General features: G+C 40.6%; 20 non-coding genes across 20 annotated transcripts; all 20 read right to left on the bottom strand.

Annotated features, from left to right (window-relative positions):
* Positions 1–290: 290 nt before the first annotated feature.
* Positions 291–362, bottom strand: TRNAE-CUC (transfer RNA glutamic acid (anticodon CUC)). Its single transcript has one exon. It is a non-coding gene; the product is annotated as a tRNA-Glu (tRNA).
* A 231-nt stretch (positions 363–593) lies between these two features.
* On the bottom strand, positions 594–665 carry TRNAE-UUC (transfer RNA glutamic acid (anticodon UUC)). Its single transcript has one exon. It is a non-coding gene; the product is annotated as a tRNA-Glu (tRNA).
* Positions 666–1,647: 982 nt separating this feature from the next.
* Positions 1,648–1,719, bottom strand: TRNAE-CUC (transfer RNA glutamic acid (anticodon CUC)). The gene has a single exon. It is a non-coding gene; the product is annotated as a tRNA-Glu (tRNA).
* Positions 1,720–1,951: 232 nt separating this feature from the next.
* TRNAE-CUC (transfer RNA glutamic acid (anticodon CUC)) lies at positions 1,952–2,023 on the bottom strand. The gene has a single exon. It is a non-coding gene; the product is annotated as a tRNA-Glu (tRNA).
* A 383-nt stretch (positions 2,024–2,406) lies between these two features.
* Positions 2,407–2,478, bottom strand: TRNAE-CUC (transfer RNA glutamic acid (anticodon CUC)). Its single transcript has one exon. It is a non-coding gene; the product is annotated as a tRNA-Glu (tRNA).
* Positions 2,479–2,709: 231 nt separating this feature from the next.
* Positions 2,710–2,781, bottom strand: TRNAE-UUC (transfer RNA glutamic acid (anticodon UUC)). The gene has a single exon. It is a non-coding gene; the product is annotated as a tRNA-Glu (tRNA).
* Positions 2,782–3,763: 982 nt separating this feature from the next.
* TRNAE-CUC (transfer RNA glutamic acid (anticodon CUC)) lies at positions 3,764–3,835 on the bottom strand. Its single transcript has one exon. It is a non-coding gene; the product is annotated as a tRNA-Glu (tRNA).
* Positions 3,836–4,066: 231 nt separating this feature from the next.
* TRNAE-CUC (transfer RNA glutamic acid (anticodon CUC)) lies at positions 4,067–4,138 on the bottom strand. Its single transcript has one exon. It is a non-coding gene; the product is annotated as a tRNA-Glu (tRNA).
* Positions 4,139–4,673: 535 nt separating this feature from the next.
* Positions 4,674–4,745, bottom strand: TRNAE-CUC (transfer RNA glutamic acid (anticodon CUC)). Its single transcript has one exon. It is a non-coding gene; the product is annotated as a tRNA-Glu (tRNA).
* A 231-nt stretch (positions 4,746–4,976) lies between these two features.
* Positions 4,977–5,048, bottom strand: TRNAE-CUC (transfer RNA glutamic acid (anticodon CUC)). The gene has a single exon. It is a non-coding gene; the product is annotated as a tRNA-Glu (tRNA).
* Positions 5,049–5,431: 383 nt separating this feature from the next.
* On the bottom strand, positions 5,432–5,503 carry TRNAE-CUC (transfer RNA glutamic acid (anticodon CUC)). Its single transcript has one exon. It is a non-coding gene; the product is annotated as a tRNA-Glu (tRNA).
* Positions 5,504–7,392: 1,889 nt separating this feature from the next.
* TRNAE-UUC (transfer RNA glutamic acid (anticodon UUC)) lies at positions 7,393–7,464 on the bottom strand. Its single transcript has one exon. It is a non-coding gene; the product is annotated as a tRNA-Glu (tRNA).
* A 79-nt stretch (positions 7,465–7,543) lies between these two features.
* Positions 7,544–7,615, bottom strand: TRNAE-CUC (transfer RNA glutamic acid (anticodon CUC)). Its single transcript has one exon. It is a non-coding gene; the product is annotated as a tRNA-Glu (tRNA).
* Positions 7,616–9,807: 2,192 nt separating this feature from the next.
* On the bottom strand, positions 9,808–9,879 carry TRNAE-UUC (transfer RNA glutamic acid (anticodon UUC)). Its single transcript has one exon. It is a non-coding gene; the product is annotated as a tRNA-Glu (tRNA).
* A 79-nt stretch (positions 9,880–9,958) lies between these two features.
* TRNAE-CUC (transfer RNA glutamic acid (anticodon CUC)) lies at positions 9,959–10,030 on the bottom strand. Its single transcript has one exon. It is a non-coding gene; the product is annotated as a tRNA-Glu (tRNA).
* A 535-nt stretch (positions 10,031–10,565) lies between these two features.
* Positions 10,566–10,637, bottom strand: TRNAE-UUC (transfer RNA glutamic acid (anticodon UUC)). Its single transcript has one exon. It is a non-coding gene; the product is annotated as a tRNA-Glu (tRNA).
* Positions 10,638–10,714: 77 nt separating this feature from the next.
* TRNAE-CUC (transfer RNA glutamic acid (anticodon CUC)) lies at positions 10,715–10,786 on the bottom strand. The gene has a single exon. It is a non-coding gene; the product is annotated as a tRNA-Glu (tRNA).
* Positions 10,787–11,018: 232 nt separating this feature from the next.
* TRNAE-UUC (transfer RNA glutamic acid (anticodon UUC)) lies at positions 11,019–11,090 on the bottom strand. The gene has a single exon. It is a non-coding gene; the product is annotated as a tRNA-Glu (tRNA).
* Positions 11,091–11,166: 76 nt separating this feature from the next.
* On the bottom strand, positions 11,167–11,238 carry TRNAE-CUC (transfer RNA glutamic acid (anticodon CUC)). Its single transcript has one exon. It is a non-coding gene; the product is annotated as a tRNA-Glu (tRNA).
* A 384-nt stretch (positions 11,239–11,622) lies between these two features.
* TRNAE-CUC (transfer RNA glutamic acid (anticodon CUC)) lies at positions 11,623–11,694 on the bottom strand. The gene has a single exon. It is a non-coding gene; the product is annotated as a tRNA-Glu (tRNA).
* Positions 11,695–20,025: the final 8,331 nt, after the last annotated feature.

The raw sequence follows: 20,025 nt of genomic DNA, 5'->3' as shown, positions 1-20,025 counted from the left end.
ATCGAACCCGGGCCTTCTAGGTGAGAGCCAGATATCCTAGCCATTAGATCATATCGGACTGGTTTGAGCAAACCCTAGATATTATTCCTATAAATGTGTCTTTAAATTTATTCTTCAAAAACGGTACAAAAGCACTCGCTCCGATACCGGGAATCGAACCCGGGCCTTCCGGGTGAGAGCCAGATATCCTAGCCATTAGATCATTTCGGACTGGTTTGAGCAAACCCTAGATATTATTCCTATAAATGTGTCTTTAAATTTATTCTTCAAAAACGGTACAAAAGCACTCGCTCCGATACCGGGAATCGAACCCGGGCCTTCTGGGTGAGAGCCAGATATCCTAGCCACTAGACCATATCGGACCGGTTTCAGCAAACCCTCAATATTATTCCTATAAATGTGTCTTTAAGTCTATTCTTGAAAAGCGGTACAAAAGCACTGTCTCCGATACCGGAAATCGAACCCGGGCCTTCTGGGTGAAAGCCAGATATCCTTGCCACTAGACCATATTGCACTAGCTTAACCAAATCTTAATTCTAAATATAAACCTATATCCTTAAGTTTATTCTTCAAAAACGGTACAAAAGCACTGTCTCCGATACCGGGAATCGAACCCGGGCCTTCTGGGTGAAAGCCAGATATCCTAGCCATTAGATCATATCGGACTGTTTTGAGCAAACCCTAGATATTTTTCCTATAAATGTGTCTTTAAATTTATTCTTTAAAATCGGTACAAATCACAGTCTCCGATACCGGGAATCGAACCCGGGTCTTCTGGGTGAAAGCCAGATATCCTAGCCACTAGACCATATTGCACTAGCTTAACCAAATCTTAATTCTAAATATAAACCTATATCCTTATGTTTATTCTTCAAAAACGGTACAAAAGCACTCGCTCCGATACCGGGAATCGAACCGGGGCCTTTTGGGTGAGAGCCAGATATCCTAGCCACTAGACTATATCGGACTTGCTCAACCAAGTCTTATTTCTATTCATAAACCTATATCCTTAAGTCTATTCTTCAAAACCGGTACAAAAGCACTCGCTCCTTTACCGGGAATCGAACCCGGGCCTTGTGGGTGAGAGCCAGATATACCAGACACTAGACCATATCGGACTGGTTTGTGCAAACCCTAGATATTATTCCTATAAATGTGTCTTTAAATTTTAAATTTTTTCTTTAAAAATGGTACAAAGCACAGTCTCCGATACCGGGAATCGAACCCGGGCCTTCTGGGTGAGAGCCATTAGACCATATCGGACTGGTTTGAGCAAACCCTAGATATTATTCCTATAAATGTGTCTTTAAATTCATTCTTCAAAAACGGTACAAAAGCACTCGCTCCGATACCGGGAATCGAACCCGGGCCTTCTCGGTGAGAGCCAGATATCCTAGCCATTAGATCATTTCGGACTGGTTTGTGCAAACCCTAGATATTATTCCTATAAATGTGTCTTTAAATTTATTCTTTAAAATCGGTACAAAAGCACTCGCTCCGATACCGGGAATCGAACCCGGGCCTTCTGGCTGAAAGCCAGATATCCTAGCCATTAGATCATATCGGACTGGTTTGAGCAAACCCTAGATAATATTCCTATAAACGTGTCTTTAAATTTATTCTTCAAAAACGGTACAAAAGCACTCGCTCCGATACCGGGAATCGAACCCGGGCCTTCTGGGTGAGAGCCAGATATCCTAGCCATTAGATCATTTCGGACTGGTTTGAGCAAACCCTAGATATTATTCCTATAAATGTGTCTTTAAATTTATTCTTCAAAAACGGTACAAAAGCACTCGCTCCGATACCGGGAATCGAACCCGCGCTTTCTGGGTGAGAGCCAGATATACTAGACACTAGACCATATCGGACTGGTTTGTGCAAACCCTAGATATTATTCCTATAAATGTGTCTTTCAATTTATTCTTCAAAAACGGTACAAAAGCACTCGCTCCGATACCGGGAATCGAACGCGGGCCTTCTGGGTGAGAGCCAGATATCCTAGCCACTAAACCATATCGGACTTGCTTAACCAAGTCTTAATTCTATTAATTAACCTATATCCTTAAGTCTATTCTTCAAAACCGGTACAAAAGCACTCGCTCCGATATCGGGAATCGAACCCGGGCCTTCTAGGTGAGAGCCAGATATCCTAGCCATTAGATCATATCGGACTGGTTTGAGCAAACCCTAGATATTATTCCTATAAATGTGTCTTTAAATTTATTCTTCAAAAACGGTACAAAAGCACTCGCTCCGATACCGGGAATCGAACCCGGGCCTTCCGGGTGAGAGCCAGATATCCTAGCCATTAGATCATTTCGGACTGGTTTGAGCAAACCCTAGATATTATTCCTATAAATGTGTCTTTAAATTTATTCTTCAAAAACGGTACAAAAGCACTCGCTCCGATACCGGGAATCGAACCCGGGCCTTCTGGGTGAGAGCCAGATATCCTAGCCACTAGACCATATCGGACCGGTTTCAGCAAACCCTCAATATTATTCCTATAAATGTGTCTTTAAGTCTATTCTTGAAAAGCGGTACAAAAGCACTGTCTCCGATACCGGAAATCGAACCCGGGCCTTCTGGGTGAAAGCCAGATATCCTTGCCACTAGACCATATTGCACTAGCTTAACCAAATCTTAATTCTAAATATAAACCTATATCCTTAAGTTTATTCTTCAAAAACGGTACAAAAGCACTGTCTCCGATACCGGGAATCGAACCCGGGCCTTCTGGGTGAAAGCCAGATATCCTAGCCATTAGATCATATCGGACTGTTTTGAGCAAACCCTAGATATTTTTCCTATAAATGTGTCTTTAAATTTATTCTTTAAAATCGGTACAAATCACAGTCTCCGATACCGTGAATCGAACCCGGGTCTTCTGGGTGAAAACCAGATATCCTAGCCACTAGACCATATTGCACTAGCTTAACCAAATCTTAATTCTAAATATAAACCTATATCCTTATGTTTATTCTTCAAAAACGGTACAAAAGCACTCGCTCCGATACCGGGAATCGAACCGGGGCCTTTTGGGTGAGAGCCAGATATCCTAGCCACTAGACTATATCGGACTTGCTCAACCAAGTCTTATTTCTATTCATAAACCTATATCCTTAAGTCTATTCTTCAAAACCGGTACAAAAGCACTCGCTCCTTTACCGGGAATCGAACCCGGGCCTTGTGGGTGAGAGCCAGATATACCAGACACTAGACCATATCGGACTGGTTTGTGCAAACCCTAGATATTATTCCTATAAATGTGTCTTTAAATTTTAAATTTTTTCTTTAAAAATGGTACAAAGCACAGTCTCCGATACCGGGAATCGAACCCGGGCCTTCTGGGTGAGAGCCATTAGACCATATCGGACTGGTTTGAGCAAACCCTAGATATTATTCCTATAAATGTGTCTTTAAATTCATTCTTCAAAAACGGTACAAAAGCACTCGCTCCGATACCGGGAATCGAACCCGGGCCTTCTCGGTGAGAGCCAGATATCCTAGCCATTAGATCATTTCGGACTGGTTTGTGCAAACCCTAGATATTATTCCTATAAATGTGTCTTTAAATTTATTCTTTAAAATCGGTACAAAAGCACTCGCTCCGATACCGGGAATCGAACCCGGGCCTTCTGGCTGAAAGCCAGATATCCTAGCCATTAGATCATATCGGACTGGTTTGAGCAAACCCTAGATAATATTCCTATAAACGTGTCTTTAAATTTATTCTTCAAAAACGGTACAAAAGCACTCGCTCCGATACCGGGAATCGAACCCGGGCCTTCTGGGTGAGAGCCAGATATCCTAGCCATTAGATCATTTCGGACTGGTTTGAGCAAACCCTAGATATTATTCCTATAAATGTGTCTTTAAATTTATTCTTCAAAAACGGTACAAAAGCACTCGCTCCGATACCGGGAATCGAACCCGCGCTTTCTGGGTGAGAGCCAGATATACTAGACACTAGACCATATCGGACTGGTTTGTGCAAACCCTAGATATTATTCCTATAAATGTGTCTTTAAATTTTTTCTTTAAAAGCGGTACAAAGCACAGTCTCCGATACCGGGAATCGAACCCGGGCCTTCTGGGTGAGAGCCAGATATCCTAGCCACTAAACCATATCGGACTTGCTTAACCAAGTCTTAATTCTATTGATTAACCTATATCCTTAAGTCTATTCTTCAAAACCGGTACAAAAGCACTCGCTCCGATATCGGGAATCGAACCCGGGCCTTCTAGGTGAGAGCCAGATATCCTAGCCATTAGATCATATCGGACTGGTTTGAGCAAACCCTAGATATTATTCCTATAAATGTGTCTTTAAATTCATTCTTCAAAAACGGTACAAAAGCACTCGCTCCGATACTGGGAATCGAACCCGGGCCTTCTGGGTGAGAGCCAGATATCCTAGCCATTAGATCATTTCGGACTGGTTTGTGCAAACCCTAGATATTATTCCTATAAATGTGTCTTTAAATTTATTCTTTAAAATCGGTACAAAAGCACTCGCTCCGATACCGGGAATCGAACCCGGGCCTTCTGGCTGAAAGCCAGATATCCTAGCCATTAGATCATATCGGACTGGTTTGAGCAAACCCTAGATAATATTCCTATAAATGTGTCTTTAAATTTATTCTTCAAAAACGGTACAAAAGCACTCGCTCCGATACCGGGAATCGAACCCGGGCCTTCTGGGTGAGAGCCAGATATCCTAGCCATTAGATCATTTCGGACTGGTTTGAGCAAACCCTAGATATTATTCCTATAAATGTGTCTTTAAATTTATTCTTCAAAAACGGTACAAAAGCACTCGCTCCGATACCGGGAATCGAACCCGCGCTTTCTGGGTGAGAGCCAGATATACTAGACACTAGACCATATCGGACTGGTTTGTGCAAACCCTAGATATTATTCCTATAAATGTGTCTTTAAATTTTTTCTTTAAAAGCGGTACAAAGCACAGTCTCCGATACCGGGAATCGAACCCGGGCCTTCTGGGTGAGAGCCAGATATCCTAGCCACTAAACCATATCGGACTTGCTTAACCAAGTCTTAATTCTATTGATTAACCTATATCCTTAAGTCTATTCTTCAAAACCGGTACAAAAGCACTCGCTCCGATATCGGGAATCGAATCCGGGCCTTCTAGGTGAGAGCCAGATATCCTAGCCATTAGATCATATCGGACTGGTTTGAGCAAACCCTAGATATTATTCCTATAAATGTGTCTTTAAATTTATTCTTCAAAAACGGTACAAAAGCACTCGCTCCGATACCGGGAATCGAACCCGGGCCTTCCGGGTGAGAGCCAGATATCCTAGCCATTAGATCATTTCGGACTGGTTTGAGCAAACCCTAGATATTATTCCTATAAATGTGTCTTTAAATTTATTCTTCAAAAACGGTACAAAAGCACTCGCTCCGATACCGGGAATCGAACCCGGGCCTTCTGGGTGAGAGCCAGATATCCTAGCCACTAGACCATATCGGACTGGTTTCAGCAAACCCTAGATATAATTCCTATAAATGTGTCTTTAAATTTATTCTTCAAAAACGGTACAAAAGCACTCGCTCCGATACCGGGAATCGAACCCGGGCCTTCCGGGTGAAAGCCAGATACCCTATCCACTAGACCATCTCGGACCGGTTTGAGCAAACCCTCAATATTATTCCTATAAATGTGTCTTTAAGTCTATTCTTGAAAAGCGGTACAAAAGCACTGTCTCCGATACCGGGAATCGTACCCGGGCCTTCTGGGTGAAAGCCAGATATCCTTGCCACTAGACCATATTGCACTAGCTTAACCAAATCTTAATTCTAAATATAAACCTATATCCTTAAGTTTATTCTTCAAAAACGGTACAAAAGCACTCGCTCCGATACCGGGAATCGAACCGGGGCCTTTTGGGTGAGAGCCAGATATCCTAGCCACTAGACTATATCGGACTTGCTCAACCAAGTCTTATTTCTATTCATAAACCTATATCCTTAAGTCTATTCAAAACTGGTACAAAAGCACTCGCTCCTTTACCGGGAATCGAACCCGGGCCTTGTGGGTGAGAGCCAGATATACTAGACACTAGACCATATCGGACTGGTTTGTGCAAACCCTAGATATTATTCCTATAAATGTGTCTTTAAATTTTAAATTTTTTCTTTAAAAGCGGTACAAAGCACAGTCTCCGATACCGGGAATCGAACCCGGGCCTTCTGGGTGAGAGCCATGAGACCATATCGGACTGGTTTGAGCAAACCCTAGATATTATTCCTATAAATGTGTCTTTAAATTTATTCTTTAAAATCGGTACAAAAGCACTCGCTCCGATACCGGGAATCGAACCCGGGCCTTCTGGCTGAAAGCCAGATATCCTAGCCATTAGATCATATCGGACTGGTTTGGGCAAACCCTAGATATTATCCTATAAATGTGTCTTTAAATTTATTCTTCAAAAACGGTACAAAAGCACTCGCTCCGATACCGGGAATCGAACCCGGGCCTTCTGGGTGAGAGCCAGATATCCTAGCCTTTAGATCATTTCGGACTGGTTTGAGCAAACCCTAGATATTATCCTATAAATTTTTCTTTAAATTTATTCTTCAAAAACGGTTCAAAAGCACTCGCTCCGAAACCGGGAATAGAACTCGGGCCTTCTGGGTGAGAGCCAGATATCCTAGCCACTAGGCCATATCGGACTGGTTTGAGCAAACCCTAGATATTATTCCTATAAATGTGTCTTTAATTTTATTCTTTAAAAGCGGTACAAAAGCACTGTCTCCGATACCGGGAATCAAACCCGGGCCTTCTGCGTGACAGCCAGATATCCTAGCCACTATACCATATCGGACTGGTTTGAGCAAACCCCAGATATTATTCCTATAAATGTGTCTTTAAATTTATGCTTCAAAAACGGTACAAAAGCACTTGCTCCGATACCAGGAATCGAACCCGGGCCTTCTGGGTGAAAGCCAGATACCCTATCCACTAGACCATCTCGGACCGGTTTGAGCAAACCCTCAATATTATTCCTATAAATGTGTCTTTAAGTCTATTCTTGAAAAGCGGTACAAAAGCACTGTCTCCGATACCGGGAATCGAACCCGGGCCTTCTGGGTGAAAGCCAGATATCCTAGCCATTAGATCATATTGCACTAGCTTAACCAAATCTTAATTCTAAATATAAACCTATATCCTTAAGTTTATTCTTCAAAAACGGTACAAAAGCACTCGCTCCGATATCGGGAATCGAACCCAGGCCTTCTAGGTGAGAGCCAGATATCCTAGCCAATAGACCATATCGGACTGGTTTGAGCAAACTCTAGATATTATTCCTATAAATGTGTCTTTAATTTTATTCTTTAAAAGCGGTACAAAAGCACTGTCTCCGATACCGGGAATCGAACCCGGGTCTTCTGGGTGAAAGCCAGATATCCTAGCCATTAGATCATATCGGACTGGTTTGAGCAAACCCTAGATATTATTCCTATAAATGTGTCTTTAAATTTTTCTTCAAAAACGGTACAAAAGCACCTGCTCCGATACCAGGAATCGAACCCGGGCCTTCTGGGTGAGAACCAGATATCCTAGCCATTAGATCATATCGGACTTGTTTGAGCGAACCCTAGATATTATTCCTATAAATGTGTCTTTAATTTTATTCTTTAAAAGCGGTACAAAAGCACTGTCTCCGATACCGAGAATCGAACCCGGGCCTTCTGGGTGAAAGCCAGATATCCTAGCCATTAGATCATATCGGACTGGTTTGAGCAAACCCTAGATATTATTCCTATAAATGTGTCTTTAAATTTTTCTTCAAAAACGGTACAAAAGCACCTGCTCCGATACCGGGAATCGAACCCGGGCCTTCTGGGTGAGAACCAGATATCCTAGCCATTAGCTCATATCGGACTTGTTTGAGCAAACCCTAGATATTATTCCTCTAAATGTGTCTTTAAATTTATTCTTCAAAAACGGTACAAAAGCACTCGCTCCGATACCGGGAGTCGAACCCGGGCTTTCTAGGTGAGAGCCAGATACCCTATCCACTAGACCATCTCGGACCGGTTTGAGCAAACCCTCAATATTATTCCTATAAATGTGTCTTTAAGTCTATTCTTGAAAAGCGGTACAAAAGCACTGTCTCCGATACCGGGAATCGTACCCGGGCCTTCTGGGTGAAAGCCAGATATCCTTGCCACTAGACCATATTGCACTAGCTTAACCAAATCTTAATTCTAAATATAAACCTATATCCTTAAGTTTATTCTTCAAAAACGGTACAAAAGCACTCGCTCCGATACCGGGAATCGAACCGGGGCCTTTTGGGTGAGAGCCAGATATCCTAGCCACTAGACTATATCGGACTTGCTCAACCAAGTCTTATTTCTATTCATAAACCTATATCCTTAAGTCTATTCAAAACTGGTACAAAAGCACTCGCTCCTTTACCGGGAATCGAACCCGGGCCTTGTGGGTGAGAGCCAGATATACTAGACACTAGACCATATCGGACTGGTTTGTGCAAACCCTAGATATTATTCCTATAAATGTGTCTTTAAATTTTAAATTTTTTCTTTAAAAGCGGTACAAAGCACAGTCTCCGATACCGGGAATCGAACCCGGGCCTTCTGGGTGAGAGCCATGAGACCATATCGGACTGGTTTGAGCAAACCCTAGATATTATTCCTATAAATGTGTCTTTAAATTTATTCTTTAAAATCGGTACAAAAGCACTCGCTCCGATACCGGGAATCGAACCCGGGCCTTCTGGCTGAAAGCCAGATATCCTAGCCATTAGATCATATCGGACTGGTTTGGGCAAACCCTAGATATTATCCTATAAATGTGTCTTTAAATTTATTCTTCAAAAACGGTACAAAAGCACTCGCTCCGATACCGGGAATCGAACCCGGGCCTTCTGGGTGAGAGCCAGATATCCTAGCCTTTAGATCATTTCGGACTGGTTTGAGCAAACCCTAGATATTATCCTATAAATGTTTCTTTAAATTTATTCTTCAAAAACGGTTCAAAAGCACTCGCTCCGAAACCGGGAATAGAACTCGGGCCTTCTGGGTGAGAGCCAGATATCCTAGCCACTAGGCCATATCGGACTGGTTTGAGCAAACCCTAGATATTATTCCTATAAATGTGTCTTTAATTTTATTCTTTAAAAGCGGTACAAAAGCACTGTCTCCGATACCGGGAATCAAACCCGGGCCTTCTGCGTGACAGCCAGATATCCTAGCCACTATACCATATCGGACTGGTTTGAGCAAACCCCAGATATTATTCCTATAAATGTGTCTTTAAATTTATGCTTCAAAAACGGTACAAAAGCACTTGCTCCGATACCAGGAATCGAACCCGGGCCTTCTGGGTGAAAGCCAGATACCCTATCCACTAGACCATCTCGGACCGGTTTGAGCAAACCCTCAATATTATTCCTATAAATGTGTCTTTAAGTCTATTCTTGAAAAGCGGTACAAAAGCACTGTCTCCGATACCGGGAATCGAACCCGGGCCTTCTGGGTGAAAGCCAGATATCCTAGCCATTAGATCATATTGCACTAGCTTAACCAAATCTTAATTCTAAATATAAACCTATATCCTTAAGTTTATTCTTCAAAAACGGTACAAAAGCACTCGCTCCGATATCGGGAATCGAACCCAGGCCTTCTAGGTGAGAGCCAGATATCCTAGCCAATAGACCATATCGGACTGGTTTGAGCAAACTCTAGATATTATTCCTATAAATGTGTCTTTAATTTTATTCTTTAAAAGCGGTACAAAAGCACTGTCTCCGATACCGGGAATCGAACCCGGGTCTTCTGGGTGAAAGCCAGATATCCTAGCCATTAGATCATATCGGACTGGTTTGAGCAAACCCTAGATATTATTCCTATAAATGTGTCTTTAAATTTTTCTTCAAAAACGGTACAAAAGCACCTGCTCCGATACCAGGAATCGAACCCGGGCCTTCTGGGTGAGAACCAGATATCCTAGCCATTAGATCATATCGGACTTGTTTGAGCGAACCCTAGATATTATTCCTATAAATGTGTCTTTAATTTTATTCTTTAAAAGCGGTACAAAAGCACTGTCTCCGATACCGAGAATCGAACCCGGGCCTTCTGGGTGAAAGCCAGATATCCTAGCCATTAGATCATATCGGACTGGTTTGAGCAAACCCTAGATATTATTCCTATAAATGTGTCTTTAAATTTTTCTTCAAAAACGGTACAAAAGCACCTGCTCCGATACCGGGAATCGAACCCGGGCCTTCTGGGTGAGAACCAGATATCCTAGCCATTAGCTCATATCGGACTTGTTTGAGCAAACCCTAGATATTATTCCTCTAAATGTGTCTTTAAATTTATTCTTCAAAAACGGTACAAAAGCACTCGCTCCGATACCGGGAGTCGAACCCGGGCTTTCTAGGTGAGAGCCAGATATCCTAGCCACTTGACCATATCGGATTGGTTTGAGCAAACCCTAGATATTATTCCTATAAATGTGTCTTTAATTTTATTCTTTAAAAGCGGTACAAAAGCACTGTCTCCGATACCGGGAATCGAACCCGGGCCTTCTGGGTGAAAGCCAGATATCCTACCCATTAGATCATATCGGACTGGTTTGAGCAAACCCTAGATATTATTCCTATAAATGTGTCTTATATTTTCTTCAAAAACGGTACAAATGCACTCGCTCCGATACCGGGAATCGAACCCGGGCCTTCTGGGTGAGAGCCAGATATCCTACCCATTAGATCATATCGGACTGGTTTGAGCAAACCCTAGATATTATTCCTATAAATGTGTCTTTAAATTTATTCTTCAAAAATGTTACAAAAGCACTCGCTCCGATACCGGGATTCGAACCCGGGCCTTCTGGGTGAAAGCCAGATACCCTAGCCACTAGACCATCTCGGACTGGTTTGAGCAAACCCTAAATATTAATCCTATAAAAGTGTCTTTAAGTCTATTCTTTAAAAGCGGTACAAAAGCACTGTCTCCGATACCGGGAATCGAACCCGGGCCTTCTGGGTGAAAGCCAGATATCCTAGCCATTAGATCATATTGGACTGGTTTGAGCAAACCCTAGATATTATTCCTATAAATGTGTCTTATATTTTCTTCAAAACGGTACAAATGCACTCGCTCCGATTCCGGGAATCGAACCCGGGCCTTCTGGGTGAGAGCCAGATATCCTAGCCACTAGACCATATCGGACTGGTTTGAGCAAACCCTAGATATTATTCCTATAAATGTGTCTTTAATTTTATTCTTTAAAAGCGGTACAAAAGCACTGTCTCCGATACCGGGAATCGAACCCGCGCCTTCTGGGTGAAAGCCAGATATCCTAGCCATTAGATCATATCGGACTGGTTTGAGCAAACCCTAGATATTATTCCTATATATGTGTCTTTAAATTTATTCTTCAAAAACGGTACAAAAGCACTCGCTTCGATACCGGGAATCGAACCCGGGCTTTCTGGGTGAGAGCTAGACATCCTAGCCATTAGATCATTTCGGACTGGTTTGAGCAAACCCTAGATATTATTCCTATAAATGTGTCTTTAAATTCATTCTTCAAAAACGGTACAAAAGCACTCGCTCCCATACCGGGAATCGAACCCGGGCCTTCTGGGTGAGAGCCAGATATCCTAGCCACTAGACCATATCGGACTGGTTTGAGCAAACCCTAGATATTATTCCTATAAATGTGTCTTTAATTTTTTTCTTTAAAAGCGGTAAAAAGCACAGTCTCCGATACCGGGAATCGAACCCGGGCCTTCTGGGTGAAAGCCAGGTATCCTACCCACAAGACCATATCGGACTTGCTCAACCAAGTCTTAATTCTATTCATAAACTTATATCCTTAAGTTTATTCTTCAAAAACGTTACAAAAGCACTCGCTCCTTTACCGGGAATCGAACCCGGGCCTTCTGGGTGAAAGCCAGATATCCTAGCCATTAGACCATATCGGACTTGCTTAACCCAGTCTTCATTCTATTCATAAACCTAAATCCTTAAGTCTATTCTTCAAAACCGGTACAAAAGCACTCGCTCCTTTACCGGGAATCGAACCCGGGCCTCCAGGGTGAGCGCCAGATATCCTAGCCACTTGACCATATCGGACTGGTTTGAGCAAACCCTAGATATTATTCCTATAAATGTGTCTTTAAATTTATTCTTTAAAAGCGGTTCAAATCACAGTCTCCGATACCGGGAATCGAACCCGGGCCTTCTGGGTGAAAGCCAGACATCCTAGGAATTGCATTAGTGTTTTCTGCAGTGACATCTGTACATTTGGGCTGAGGGTAAACCTTTTTTTCAATTTCTGCAATTTCATCAAGCCATCTTGGTTGAAATTTATCCTTTTTCAATCCTTCCACAAAATTGTGAAGGGCACAACACGTGGCGATTACGTCAAGAGCCAGAGAATAATGCACATCCATTCTTTTCATCACCATCCTCCATCTTCCTTTTAGTCTGCCGAATGTAGTTTCCACTGTCATGCGAGCAGAACTCATATACACATTGAACGACTCATGCTCTTTTGTTAAAGAAGCATCGTTTTTAAACGCTTTCATTAACCAGGGTAGCAACGGGTATGCTGGATCGCCCAAAATCATTAATGGAACGTTTACCTCTTAATTAATCGGGTAGTCTAGAAAAATGGCAAAAATAGCCAGTTTTAGTAACTGATTCAATGAATATTAAAATATTAATGAACTAAAGCTAGTTATATCAGATTTAACCAACATATATGTTGGTCTATCGAAAGTTTTCGCTATTCGAACACCTGATTTTTTAAGTGGCTACCCCCTCGTATCTTCCTTTCGGTCTACTGCGGCAACCTTTCGACCCATCTTTTAATATTCGTTTATTTATCAAATCCTCTAATATATTTATAAGATATTTAAAATTACAAACCTTTGGTAAGAGATGAGATTGTTTGAAAAGTTCAGATTCTTTCAAAACTTGGGCATCATGGGCACTACCTGGCAATTTACAGCTAATATTTCGAATTCTTAATTCGTAAAATCACATTTAATTACGCCTAGTACTTCTTAAGAAAAAAATTATTGGGGGATGGAAATCAGAAATAAATGTACCGTAATCTATTATCCACGACTGCTTGCAAAACATACGATGCATACTGTTTTCTGTTTATGAAATCCCTGAAAGTTGAAGAAACATTTTTTTGAGGTGCAAATGTTGGATAAATTTTCAATTAAGCCGAGGGGCCAGTCACTTAGCGTAATCGGTGTACACGCTGTACCTTTGACAGTACTAAAGTGATTACGCGTAATCTTTAAAATCCCTCCCTTTGACAGTACTAAAGTGATTACGCGTAATTTTTAAAATCCCTGCCTTTGTCAGTACTAAAGTGATTACGCGTAATCTTTAAAATCCCTGCCTTTGACAGTACTAAAGTGATTACGCGTAATCTTTAAAATCCCTACCTTTGACAGTACTAAAGTGATTACGCGTAATCTTTAAAATCCCTGCCTTTGACAGTACTAAAGTGATTACGCGTAATCTTTAAAATCCCTGCCTTTGACAGTGCTAAAATGATTACGCGCAATCTTTAAAATCCCTGCCTTTGACAGTGCTAAAATGATTACGCGCAATCCGTAATCGGTGTACACGGAATCCGAGAGTGATTAGCCCCTCGAATTAAGCAGTACCTGTGTCCTTCCTCTGGAGCCGTTATAGGTATATGCGTTCCTTCAATGGCACCGTAGACTTGCGGGATTGCATACAGCAATTCTTACTCTCGTGCAATTTGAATCGCTTCTTCCTCATTAGGGAAAGATATAAATTCCGATAGCATTTCGCGCGATATCAACAGGCAAAACATGCTAAATATTTTTAAAACATTCGCCTTATGAACTCCGAAAAGATTGGCAACCACTCGAAATTCACAACAGCTTGCTAGCTTGAAAACAGCAATCCCAATACGTTTTCTCACTGGAATGGGTTCTCTCACGTAATACTCTGATGGTTTCATTCCTTCGCACACTTTATCACACAACTGATCAAAGCTTTCTTTAGACATGCGGAAGTTTTCTACCCAATCATCATCATCAAAGTTAATATTGATAATGCGGTTCCACCAATCACCACTTCGTATTTTCATCCAAAATCTCTTTTGTTTCTTTTGACGAAACAATATACTCGATATTTCAGCAGAGCTTATCGAACTCATTAAGAAAAATCGTAAGTGGGTAAAATGCCGATTTCTAAAATTCTCTTGACAACGGACCCCCTTTGTTTCAAAATTTGATCAAGCATGATTTTCCTTCTCATTTTAGTTAACAAATGAAATTGGTTGCTAATAGTAACACTTTTACGTAAATTTGAATTAATTCATCCATGTTTTACGATTAGGAAAAATAACACAACTGTAAGCAACTACAGCTAGGAAACAGACTGACAACAGAGCTACTTCTAAAGTAAAATCGTCCCCCCGAAGAAATATAGGTGTGAAAAACGGAAAATTTCCCGGGATTTCTTAAGAGCGCGCATGTAACAGTAAACATCTTTTTAAAAGCGCTTTTGCCCAAACGCACTTTTACTCCGCCTTTCCTTAAACCGGCTTTCAAGCTTCCATGTAACCGCGCTCAGTGTCGTCAAGAGTCTTAAAAGTTGATGAATTCATTAAAATCCTTAGTCAGTTTTCTAGAGGGCCGGTAGGCCCTTTTAGATAAGATCCCACAACCTCCCGTAATGTTAAATGAAAATTCACAGATTTTTGCCGATTTTCCCATAGGAGTAACATGGGGTTTTTGGTGCTCCAGCACATCGAATCGTTTAAAAACTAAAGCGAAGTTACGTTTCGGAATACTTTCAAATTAACAAGTAACTATTCAAGGTGTGCCTTTTTCAAGTTTCATCAAAATTAATTAAGTCTAAGTAAGTTAATTTAATTAAAAATGTAAGTACCTCAAAAGATTATTCTACAGCAGACGACGCTAGTTGTTCATTACTCTACAGTAGACGACGCTAATTTGCCATTTCACTGCCTTGAAACTTTAACTTGATATTTTTCAATATAAATAACACTATATTTATTAAAAATTTCTCTGGCGGGTCTAATTTTCGTTTAATTATGTGTCTCGGTTGAAATTCTATACTTAAGATACCTTTTTACCTCTCCGTGTGACGTAGTCCAGGAGAGGTTCTGTAACGGCCGTATCTGTTTGTCTGTCTGTGTGTGTGTCTGTGTGTCTGTCTGTGTGTCTGTCTGTCCGTTGTTACACCCACGTGACCGCGTTCGCAGTTTGCGTATCGGAGCAAACGTGTTCGCCATTTCCGAACTGCTTTCACAGTCACGGAAATAGCTCCTCTACTTGAGTTCTCACACCACCATCTTCTGGTCTTTGTCCATCCCACACGAACACCAGTCTGTACACACTGGCTTCTAATCACCACCATCTTCTGCTGGTCTTTGTCCATCCCACTTGGACACCAGTCTGTACATACTGGCTCCTAAACACCACCATCCACTGGTCTTCCGTCTACTCCACATAGACACCAATCTGTATCATTGGCTTCTAACACCACCATCCACTGGTCTTCCGTCTATTCCACATATACACCAATCTGTATCATTGGCTTCTACTCCATTATCATCGTTTGGTTTTAGGATATACGCGGCGATCAGCTAGGGTTACGAGAAACGTCTAGCCTCCCTAAGGTGGGATCGCCACCAAAGGTTTTCGCAAGTGCGCTTTTTCCTTACTATTATAATGGAAAAGAATCGTATATATACCCCAAAATCTGAAGAAAGCGGGCAAGAGGGGTACCCTTCCCTTTAAACGTCAATATTAGCAAAGTTTGAGATGATAATAGGTATAACTTTTATTCTATACTTAAGATACCTTTTTACCTCTCCGTGTGACGTAGTCCAGGAGAGGTTCTGTAACGGCCGTATCTGTTTGTCTGTCTGTGTGTGTATGTGTGTGTCTGTCTGTGTGTCTGTCTGTCCGTTGTTACACCCACGTGACCGCGTTCGCAGTTTGCGTATCGGAGCAAACGTGTTCGCCATTTCCGAACTGCTTTCACAGTCACGGAAATAGCTCCTCTACTTGAGTTCTCACACCACCATCTTCTGGTCTTTGTCCATCCCACACGAACACCAGTCTGTACACACTGGCTTCTAATCACCACCATCTTCTGCTGGTCTTTGTCCATCCCACTTGGACACCAGTCTGTACATACTGGCTCCTAAACACCACCATCCACTGGTCTTCCGTCTACTCCACATAGACACCAATCTGTATCATTGGCTTCTAACACCACCATCCACTGGTCTTCCGTCTATTCCACATATACACCAATCTGTATCATTGGCTTCTACTCCATTATCATCGTTTGGTTTTAGGATATACGCGGCGATCAGCTAGGGTTACGAGAAACGTCTAGCCTCCCTAAGGTGGGATCGCCACCAAAGGTTTTCGCAAGTGCGCTTTTTCCTTACTATTATAATGGAAAAGAATCGTATATATACCCCAAAATCTGAAGAAAGCGGGCAAGAGGGGTACCCTTCCCTTTAAACGTCAATATTAGCCAAGTTTGAGATGATAATAGGTATAACTTTATTTTAAACAATTTAACTATTATTAATGTTAATTTTTGAAGATTAAAATAATTAAAAATAATTATATTTATTTAATTATTAAAGATAAACCTCTCGTGCAAAGAGAGAGAGTATCATTGCCTCCTATATCTACCAAGGCCCGTGCATGCGATATATTTCCTTCATTGCCTCCTATATCTTTCAAGGCCCGTGCATTGTGATATATTTCATTCATTGCCTCCTATATCTATCAAGGCGCGTGCATTGTGATATATTTCATTCATTGCCTCCTTTATCTATCAAGGCCCGTGCATTGCGATATATTTTTCAAAACAACAACAAAAATGGGAAGCTCCTCTCAGAAACATAATAATTTCTTTTCTCTGTATATGAAATGAAAATATGGATAATATTGCGCTCCTTCTTTAACGGTATGAATCCTTGCCTGTCTATTAATATTTTACGTAGGAGTAATACGTTTTTAGCGAAGTCTAGAGAGGATAAACATAAGCGAAATTGTTTCGAAAAAAAATACTGCTTCCACTAATGGGTTTATACTCCTTGTTACTGTTGTATAGAGTAATCATGATAAAAGCTTAAAAAATACGAGAGGACAGACCTTTTTTATCCTCTTGTTTTATTCTTAATAATAATATAAAACATTTATTTTTTGATACTAAGATTGCTTTAAAAAATCCAAACGGTTAGGCATTGGTAAAAAAGACAAATGATATTTTTCAAATCTAATGAGATAACGCCCACCTAGTTGAAAATTGGCCTTTTTTACCCGCGGGAGCCATTCTTAATGAGAATTTCGATGCTAGTAGGTTGTCAATTAAACTACCGGTATATTATTGTTGTTGGAAATTGGATATTAAGTCAAATTAAGTGGTTGTAAAGAGCCAGCAGGTTTTTGCCACTTCTTTTTGTGAGTATTTCATTTTTGTATGTAAAATGGAGGAAGAAAATGTTGAGAGTAAGGATGAAATGCGGAAGTGCAAAGCGCGGGAAAGGATGAGGGCAAAAAGGTCGACGTTTTCATTGGATACTTAAGTTTATATAATCTTCTCGACACGGAGAGGTAATATTTTGGTTTTCCCAACTTGTTAATTTATATTTTAGATGTTAGTTTCGACCAAGGCTTAAGTTGCCTTACTTAGGCCATGGATTTATAATAGAAGCTAACGCTTCATGGATATTTCACTGTAGCCTTAAGTAGGGCATTTTGATTTTAAACACATTTATGTCATAAAAATTCGCGCGGGTGGGGACTGGGGGGGCCTGATGACGTAGAAATTGAGGCAAACTTTTTCTTTCGGCGCGCGTGCGCGCGCGCTTTTCTAAAAATAATTTCGCGCGCGCTATTAAAAATTACTACTCGATCACGTGAAAAACTTTAACTCCCCTCTGAATTTGCCTCAAATTCTACGTCACAAACGCGCTTGCCAGGCTGGTACTATTTCAGACGAGGAATAAATGTTGTGCGCGTTTTAAGGTGAGTGAAATATCAAGGAAGCGTAAGCTTGTATTATAAATCCATGCTTAGGCAGACTATTGAGTGAGTCTATGCAATGGGTGATTGTAAAAGCTTAAAGGATAGATGGATCAGTGTTGGAAATAAGGATTTTTTTTAAAACTGGACCTGTGGCCTAGGTATTTTAATTAAAATAACTGGCCACGGTGCCACTCACTGTAACGTACAAGGGCAGTGAACGCAATATCATTGATTATGGCAATCGTAAAGTGGACTGTAAAAGATACGGCTTTGATAGTTTAAAAATCGTGGCAGGATGTTGGTTTTGAAGTTGACTATAAAGCTCGGGTTCTAAAACGAATTGTGAGCCGTATCTTATAAGAATTAGTAGAAGTGTAGAACCATTTTTAACCTCGTCCTAGAAGTGAAAAATTTCGCATTTCAGGCAAAAAATTGTTTTATAATAGATTAATACAAATGCAGACTGAAGGAACAGATATTATATAAAATAGGACTTGGTTTGCCCAAGCCTAAGAAACAAAACGATAAGAGTTTTGTCCAGTTGACTGAAGCTTGGATATTTTATTTTTCTAAATAATTTTAAAGACAATCCGTGTTTTACTACTCTTTAGAATTTAATTCAATCTCCTGATTTTACTGGTAATGGATTTATTTCCTATAAATTAATTGAAATAAAAAATTACTTATCTCAGATTTTTCATGATAAAATTTTACGAAAATGGAATTGTTGTTGAAAAATCTGAGATAAGTAATTTTTTATTTCAATTAATTTATAGGAAATAAGTCCATTACCAGTAAAATCAGGAGATTGAGATAAATTCTAAAGAGTAGTAAAATACGGATTGTCTTTTGCAGATGGACGGGCCATCGTGGAGTATAAAAGGCTGTGTCAAAAACACAGACTTGATCTGCCACTTATAGAAATAGTCGGGTCCGAAGGAAAGAGAGGTACAAAAAGGCCGACGTCGAGGAGTATTTTAGAAGTTGAAGGAGGGAGATCTGATGAAACGGCTAAAGAAAGACCAAACAAGACGGCCCAAGGGCTCGTAATAGTAGCCATATCGTACGAGTGAACAGCCCCTCTATACCCTACCCTAATGAGTGGATAACCCCTCTATACCTTACCCTAATGAGTGAATAGCGCTATCTTTTTCAATGCTTAAATGATGTACCGTGCATAAAATCAGAGTCCCCTCTACTCTAAACAGTGATAAAATTATAAGCGAATAAATTTACTTATGCTGTAATTCTAATATTCCGGCGAATCGAAGAACAGATAGTTTTAGTGATAATCCCCTCGATGAGTTTACAACATAGACTTATGCCGATTCACACTTATCGCATATTATAAATTTCTAACAAGGACTTATGCCCAGAAACTTTTGAAAGAGAAAGTTTAGTTATAGTGATTACGCATTTTAGTTATTATCCCCTCGAATTACCTTTAGCAATGCTAAAATGATCAAACGCATAACGCTCTTTTAACACTATGTTAGCTCTATCTAAACCCACATTTGAATTAACCGCCAAAACGTTCCAGTCAAACATAACATAGATGATGATAGCTACCGAACGAGAACGAAACACATGAGGAGCGCGGTAGGAAAAGGGGAAAATCGTTATCTATTTAATTAGCACATAAATAGAAAGAAAATAAATATAAAAACCCCAAACATACAAATTCATAAGTATCCGACCCCACAGATTAAAATTCAAAAGTATCCGACCCCACAGATTAAAATTCAAAAGTATCCGACCCCACAGATTAAAATTCAAAAGTATCCGACCCCACAGATTAAAATTCAAAAGTATCCGACCCCACAGATTAAAATTCAAAAGTATCCGACCCCACAGATTAAAATTCAAAAGTATCCGACCCCACAGATTAAGAGGTACCCCACCCCACATCACCCCGACATTTTAGAGATAAAAA

The sequence above is a fragment of the Phalangium opilio genome, unplaced genomic scaffold, assembly GCF_054372755.1.
Source record: "Phalangium opilio isolate 3A_F unplaced genomic scaffold, DU_Popi_V2 ptg000230l_1, whole genome shotgun sequence".
Lineage (NCBI taxonomy): Eukaryota > Metazoa > Arthropoda > Arachnida > Opiliones > Phalangiidae > Phalangium > Phalangium opilio.
Note: the sequence above shows the minus strand (reverse complement) of the source record. Positions and strands in the feature narration are given on the sequence as shown.